General features: G+C 39.0%; 1 pseudogene; it reads left to right on the top strand.

The window, feature by feature from the left end:
- LOC102482851 (vacuole membrane protein 1-like) overlaps positions 1 to 2,485 on the top strand; it is a 30,688-nt pseudogene extending 28,203 nt beyond the window's left edge.
- The last annotated feature ends 3,515 nt before the right edge of the window (positions 2,486 to 6,000 follow it).

Genomic DNA, 6,000 nt, shown 5'->3' with positions numbered 1-6,000 from the left:
TGGTACTGAAAAAAATGATTAATCTATGTAATAAACTGATTACTATAGTCATTACATTAAAAAAACAAGTCATGTAAGTACTAGTGCTTAGTTAGGATTATAAATCATTACTTCAGATGTAGAAAACTAACTAATGTTTTCATTATCTTACCCTGTCTTCCAACTGTTTCCTGCCTAATTTCAGGCAAAGTGAAACTTTAACATACCCAAATAGGCTTTCTTCCATTGCCAAGGCCCCACAAACTTGTTTAAGGGATGTCTTAATCTGCAGGTTTAAAAGAGAAGAGGAAGAAGCCTCTAGGAATAATACGATATATATATATATATATAAAAGGTCACTGGGGATACAGAGATAACCATGGTAGAATAATCATCTTCAAAGTTCCATGACTAGTTAGAAAACCAAATATTTATTTTGGTGTAAACACAATTTGAAATCCATGAGTAGCTTTTTCATGATATTTATTTTCCATGAACTTTTGTAAAGCCCTGCATTATAAGGACACTGAAGAGAAGCTTAAGAAGCTTCTGTTGGCTCTTCAGAAAACCATTCTGTCTGCTCTATTGAAAGCTGCTTAAAGAAGACTAGAGGAAGGAATATGAGTTAAAAAGTCATTGCTAAAATCAGAATTTGAACCAGGGCAAAGGTAGAGCAAAATGTTTCAAATACCAAATTTAAGACTTTAGTTACTGGCAGTTTAAATCAATAGAACAGGGAATGCAGTTTTGGGAAGATAAATTAGTTGTGTTTGGACATACTGCTCTGTGGTCTTGGATAATATTTTAGTCGATCTATGATAATGTAAAGAACAGTTAGAGAGAGGTATAGTTTGGCTTGAACTCAGAGGAAGAGAGATTATTTATCCTGGCAAAGTACTTTTCTGGAAGGTGAACATCTCCCATACATGAAATTTAGGAGAATGAGCAGTTTTCTCCTTTTCACTATGTGGCTAGTGCCACCCTCATCCCAGCACTGCAATGGGAGTGGATTGTAAAAGAAAATGATCCCTTAGGAGTTTATTGAACTGGCCATCAGTTTCAACCTCATGTTAGATAGAGTAATTAATAATTACCTCATGTGATGCTAGATTCAAGAGGATGTGGGATTTAGAGAAAACTGAAATTACTGGGTGATAGCAACTTGAAGCACTGGAGGTACCTGATGTACTTCAATTAGGGAGACAGGGTGAAGGAATGCCAACTCCAAGAAGGAACAAGTTCAGACAGAGAGATGGAAGAGCTCTAATGATAATGTCTTGGAATTTTGTCCCTACAGGTCTTATTTGCTCTACTGATAATAATCCCTAACAGCTAGAGTATGAGAAGGAGCATAACATTCATGTCTCAGGAGAGGGTCTTCAAAAAGCTTATGAAAAATGCATATTATGAAAAAATTATGCCTATAATATTGTCAGAATAAGAATATTGTTCTGTGGAGACAACCACTCATTACCCTGCAGTGTTTTTCTCTGGAAATCCTTGTCATCTTGAAGGAATGGGCCTCAAAATTATGACATTGTCAAAGCATTGTGGTGTCTTTTTTACTGCTGCTTGTAGTGCTTGTAGCTACTTATTATGCTGAAGGAGCACATCAATAGTATGTACAACGTATAGAGAAATAGCTTCTCTTGTATGCCTACTGGATAGGCTTAGGTATTTTGTCTTCTGTTGGGCTTGGACAGGACTGCACACCTTTCTGCATTATCTGGATCCACACATAGCTTCAGTTATATTAGCTGCTTATGAATGCAATTCAGTTAATTTCTCTGAACTGTCCTATCTTGATTAAATTATTTGTCCAGATGAACAAGGCATTGAAGGAGACATTTTTCTGTGGAGCATCATTTCAAAAGTTAGGATCCACGCCTGTATGTGAGGTATTGGCATGGCAATTGGAGAGCTGCCTCCCTATTTCATGGCCTGGGCAGCTCGCCTCTCAGGTGCTGAACCAGATGATGAAGAATACCAGGAATTTGAAGAGATGCTGGAACATTCAGAGACTGAACAAGACTTTGCCTCCTGGGCTAAACTGGTAGTTCAAAACCTAATACAGAAGGTTGGATTTTTTGGAATTTTGGCCTGTGCTTCAATTCCAAATCCTGTGTTTGATTTGGCTGGAATAACTTGTGGACACTTTCTTGTACCTTTTTGGACCTCCTTTGGTGCAACTCTGATTAGAAAAGCAATAATTAAAATGCATATCCAGAAAATCTTTGTCATAATAACATTCAGCAAGCACATACTGGAGCACGTAGTAGTGCTGTCCCTGACATAGGTCTGCAAAAACCATTCCAGGAACACCTGGAGGCTCAGTGCTTCACCACAACAGTGAATTGAGCACACCAGAGGGGGAAAACTGGTTATACTGGATGTTTGAGAAGCTGGTCATTGTGATGGTGTGTTACTTCATCCTGTCTATCATCATGGCACAAAGTTACGCAAACGAATCCAAAAACGGTTGAACTCAGAGGAAAAAACTAAATAAGGAGAGAAAGTTTTTAACTGCAGACATTAGAATGAATGAGTTCCGCCTTCAGTTGGGAGGACACCAAATCAGGAAGGAAAATTCCTTTTTCCAACCTGTATCAGTTTTTAAAACTTTTTTCCTGAAAGCAGTTTAGTCCATATTTTGCACTGACATACTTTTCCTTTGTGCGTTAAGGTAAGCTATCCACCCTCAATTCTATCCATGTTGTTATTTTATCAGGGTCGAATGTAATATTCAGCAGCAAACTTAAACTGTCCTTTTTTCTATTTGCTACTTTCTTTTTTTTGAGAGAGGTTTTCGCTATAGGGCGCGTGCGCTCGCCAGACAGACAGAGAGACAGAAAGCGAGAAATCACCCCCTGGGGGGATGGTCACACCACAATCCCTTCTCCTCCATTCTCCTCTTGGGATCTTGGGCACGCATGCACACGCGCCCGGCGTGAATTTTAAGCCACCAGGTCCGGGACGTGAACCGCAGTCGACTACATAGGAGTCCAGCGACATAGCCATTACACTAACTGCTGGTTCCCTCTATTTGCTCCTTTCAAAGGGTCCAGTGGCACAATTAGAAAAATTTACCACACACAAAAAAGTTCTTAAGTATGTTAAACATGTCAAGCTTTCTAGGTTTTTCACAATGATTGCTTAGTTTTTCTATGTCATCGGAATGTATATAAATGATCTAGATTGGCCGACAGTCTTGTATGTCCATGATGATACAATTTAATATGTCATCCTACACAGCCTTTCCTCTCTCTTCCTCCAAGAAAGGCCATTTTACAATGGATTGCACACCCTCTAGAGGGAACTGATCTTTACATTTTGAGACAGTAGGAAAATCTGATTGGTGTCTCATAAATGAGCTGACACCATTTTTTATTTTGTATATTTAGAATGAAGTCATGAAGAAGCTTTATAAAGACATCTTTGATCATTCTAAAAAAAAAAAAAGAATAGAGTTTTCAATGGAAATTTTAAATAAGTGGCATCAAGATCCTGAAGCATTTCTCAGAAGAAATGTGACAGATGACACATGGTTTTGACAACATGATCCTCAAGACAAAACACAGTCAAAGCAATGAATGGCTACCAAAAAGTGAAAGTGGTCCAGTCAAAGCAGACCTGTCAAGAGCAAAGGTCATGTCATGGCAATGAATTTTAGGGATGCTCAAGGCATTTTTGTTTGTTAACTATCTGGAGGGTCAAAGAATGATAACACCTGCTTATTATGAGAGTGCTTTGAGAAATTTAGCTGAAGCTTAAGCAGACAAACACCCAAGAAATCTTCACTAAAGAGTTCTTGACCACGATAATGCTTCTACTCTTTTCTCTCATCAAACAAGGGCAATTTTCTCGAGAGTTTCCATGGGAAATCATTAAGCATCTACTTTATAGTCCTGATTTGGATCTATCCAACTTATTTTTCTTTCCTAATTTAAAAAAATTGTTTAAAAGCACTCATTTTTCTTCAGTTAATAATATAAAAAGGTTGCATTGACATGATTAAATTCCCAGAGCCCTCAGTTTTTCAGGAGTGGACTAAAAAGTTAGTATCATCTATTACAAAAATATTCTGAACTTGATGAAACTTATATTGAGAAAGTTTGTAATATATTATTTTTAACTTTAAATTCTATTTTTCCAAGAACTTTTTGAAGTCTCCCCATGCTTTAATTTTTACTTGAAATTAGATAGGACTATATCTGTGAGTTCACTTTACAAATGAAAAAACCTGAGGCTCAGAGAGTTGAATAAGTTGCTTAGAGACAGAGCCAGATCTCTCTGGCTACAAAATTAATAATAATTTTTTCTGGTCTATTATATGAGATCCTGAGTGGAGAGAGAAGGAAAAGTAACAGGATGAAAGCAAGTGTTAAATGGAAGAATGTATAGTAACATTGTTTACTATAAATATGTTTCTTGAATATAGGTCCTTAGAAAAGATGCCTCCATTCCTTGTTGCAGTGCCTGTGTTTAAGCCTCTTCCCAGATCCTCAGATCTTTTGCCAGTGCCGGAGACCTGCTCCAGCCGGGGTGGGTTGAGACTCATAGGAAGGTGACGTGGGTGATAAGGAATCAGGCAGAGACCTCTGTGCTTTTTAGCATGTTCTCAGCCGACTATAGTCAGAGCAAGCTCAAGACTGCAACATCTCTGGCTAGGAAACATACGTATTTATTAGGGGATGTTTACAGGGGCAGGAGGGGTGAGGAGGAGGTAAAAGATTTTACTCTAAAATATGAGGTATACAAAGTATGGAAACAATAATCATAAAACATGATGTCTGTTTTGTTTGATTAGGTATAAACAGTCACAGTTCTCACGGCGAGGAAGTCTATCTGTCCGATGCATTTTCTTCTTAGATCTCGATTACTGCATAGGGCCTTTTTGGGTGAGAGGGTTTTGTAGGTCAGGAGACAACACAGGATGTTTTATTAGCAGTTTTTCATAGTTTATAGCACACAGAGAAGAAACCTTTTGTAGTTAGAGACTATCTGTTGCCTGCCTGAATTTAGATAAGAACTCTCAGTTAAGATAGGTAATCTCCCCCTGGCATCTTCAGGTTTGCTCATCCTGTCATCGCCAGCCAGACCCACCCTTCCTCTGTTAACCCACGGATCTCTGTATTTTGTTTGCTGAATTCCTGTCTGTTAATCAGTGAATTCTTGTGCTCTATCTTTGAATCCCTGTCATGGCGGTGGATGCATGCGCTAACTCAGCCTAATATAAGCTAACTTGGCCTGTAGCCTTAATAAGGGTTGTTTATGCAAAATTAGTCTTAAACTAACTTAACCTACGTATGCTAATTATGCTTATTTGGCTTATACTAACTTAGCCTATCATATGCTAATTTGGCCTAACACAGACAGGTGGGGTGAGTCTCACAAAGTAATTCCCTGATCACCATCACTTTAGGTGGGGTGAGTCTCACAAAGTAATTCCCTGTGATCACCATCACTTTAGGAGTCCACATTCTTTCAGGATTATTGTAAAAGTTACAGTAAGGCTGGGGGTGTTATTTTGCCCTTACAGGGTACCGGGGTACCGGGGTACTGGTACCGTAATGACAGTAAAGCCCATGGCAGAGAGGCTGAGAGCAAAAACAATACAAACCAGCATAATAAACACAGTTGAAACCTTGAGCTTGTAGCTGTGGTCTCTGCCTGCAGCTCTTCTCAGCCAAGCGTTGCTTAGACATGAGAGGCAGCTCCTTTATGTTCTGTCTGTGTTGGCTGTATGGTCTCTGCCACACCAGGGCTGTAATAGTTGCATTAAAATTGAACCAAATATGGAAATGATGTATATATAAGCTTTTGCCATAGGGCATGTGTGCTCAGTGGAGAAACAAAGACACTGAGAGAGAAAGTGCGAAATCACTTCAGGGAGGATGGTCACACCACAATCCCTTCTCCTCTCAGGATTTTGGGCACACATGCACACAAGCCCAGTGTGGATTTCAAGTCACTGAGACTCAAACTATGGTGAGCCATGTGGAAGTCTAGCACTTAAACTAC

Source organism: Tupaia chinensis, unplaced genomic scaffold (assembly GCF_000334495.1).
Source record: "Tupaia chinensis unplaced genomic scaffold, TupChi_1.0 Scaffold148792_1, whole genome shotgun sequence".
Lineage (NCBI taxonomy): Eukaryota > Metazoa > Chordata > Mammalia > Scandentia > Tupaiidae > Tupaia > Tupaia belangeri.
Note: the sequence above shows the minus strand (reverse complement) of the source record. Positions and strands in the feature narration are given on the sequence as shown.